The following is a 2,310-nucleotide window of genomic DNA, read 5'->3' on the forward strand; positions in this document are numbered from 1 at the left end:
TTCTAAAACACAAGTATGGATTTGATAGAGGTTTTGTCACTATAAATATCACAACCTCTTAGTTTTTGGAAAAATTTTAATTTTCCAATGTGCCACAAAATCGATTTCTAAACCAAAATTTTCTAACAACATTTTTTTGCGAACTCTTCATATTTACTTGTTTTGTTGCGTTCTAACTTATAATAATAATTTTGTTAGTGAGTCGAGTTAATTAGTTGAAACCATTCACATAATTTCCTATGGGTTCGATTCTCAAAATAAATCCATATGGATATATTTTGCTGTAATTATTATTTGACTATGATACTGTGCACTTATAGTTATCGAGCAAGTAGTGGACATTATTTTGAGGTTTAATTGAATATTTATTTGTGTTAATTTTATATACGCTATTCCCATCCAATCATAAGTCTGCAGGGCTTTGTGTAGAAATTAATCCACTATAAATCAATAATTCAATATGTGATTTAAGCTTAACCCACTCACTATATTGCAAGTCCATTCCTACACATTTATCTAGATTCACTCTTCCACCAAGTTTTCCCCCTTTAAAAACTTAGTCAAAAACCGAATAAAAAAATAATTTATTATGATATGAAATAAAAGAAATATTCTTTACTTTAACTTTTTGGAATAAATGCTCTCTCAACTCGTACATAAAACGATAACCAAATCATAAATATATGTCGAATGCCATCAATTTTAGTAAGGGAATGAATCCATTACCATGATAAAAGTATAATTATTATTATTGATCTACATTTACTAATTTTTTTATTTACTATATAAAAAATATTGCTAATCTAATACAAATTATTTTTACAATCTTAATTTGCAATTTTCTTATTAATAGTATAACTAAACATTAAAAAATTTTAATCCCGTCCATTGGGTAAAGAAAAATAATAAAAACTATAGCATAATTTTAACACAAACAAGGAATATAATAAGCGGTGCAATCAGGGGCAAGATGGAGCTCGGTCTCACTAAAATAAAAATTTATTTAAATTTTTATAATTTATAAAATTTTAATTTAGTAATGATAAAATTACATTTTAGTCTTTAAAAATAATAAAATTTATTTTAATCTTTTAAAATTATAAAAATATAAACTATTAAAATAATAAAATTATACTTTTACCATCATAAAATTTATAATTTAATTTCGCACTAAATTTTTTGACTCCACCACTAAAAATAATGTTTTGCTACTACAGTTCATTACAAGAATATATTTCGAGTTATACTCAAAACCTTTTAAAGACGTTTTGAATATTTGTTGTATTCTATCGATACATGATGAATCAACTAATACTTTGCTACCACAGTTCTATGTTTGACATTTGGCTGCATAATGGTCAACACGTGTACCAATCTTTAATTGTTATCATCAAAAAATCCATGAATTACTCCAATATTAATGGAAAACAACTTTATTTCAACGTGGAAATTTTCAGTACAGAAAAAGCTATTAAATTTTTTTAAAAAAAATTCAATGAAATTCGTAACGCTTCCATTCCATCTGTCTCAAAATATTCCAAAATTTATGCCTTAAAATTTGGTGGAATTGTCTTGCAGATTTTACCAATCCAATTTTCTTATTTTCATAATTCAATTTGCCCCTCAGCAAATATTTAAATATATAAAATCCTATTTTACATTCATCTCAATATTTTGGCAGCAAGGAATGAATTAGAAAAAAAATACATGTAAATGATTTTTTTTTATAATTTTCATGAATTTCTTAAAATATTAACTGTAGAACAAATAAAAGAAACATTAAATACAATTTTTAACACATTAATTGTTGGCTATAAATACAATCTTCACATTAAGCTTTACTATAAATAACCATAATTTTTTATACAATAAATAACCACAATTTAAATGTTTTTAGACAAATCAAATATTACAATATATATTTACTTATATGATGTCACTCTTAATTGTGATTATCATTAAAAATTATGGTAATTTGTTTTATTACAACCGGTAATTTGCAATGATCAACCAACCAAGATTTCTAAATAATATAATTTATAATAGAATTATTGAACAAATAAAAGAATTCCAATAATTTTTGGGTTTTTATTTAAATAATATAAAAAATAATTATGAAAATAAGGCATATTATAAATTACGTGAATGGTATGCTTTTTAAAGTAAATTTAAGTCACATTTTAGGTGAAAGAATTTTTTAAATGATGTCACTTTTTCAGAAGTTCAAAAAATGAATATTTTCTTTTAAATACTAAACAATACAATATAAGAATAAAAAATTTATTTTTTTAAACTGGTGTTGTTTAAAAT

This window comes from Gossypium arboreum, chromosome 7 (genome assembly GCF_025698485.1).
Source record: "Gossypium arboreum isolate Shixiya-1 chromosome 7, ASM2569848v2, whole genome shotgun sequence".
NCBI lineage: Eukaryota > Viridiplantae > Streptophyta > Magnoliopsida > Malvales > Malvaceae > Gossypium > Gossypium arboreum.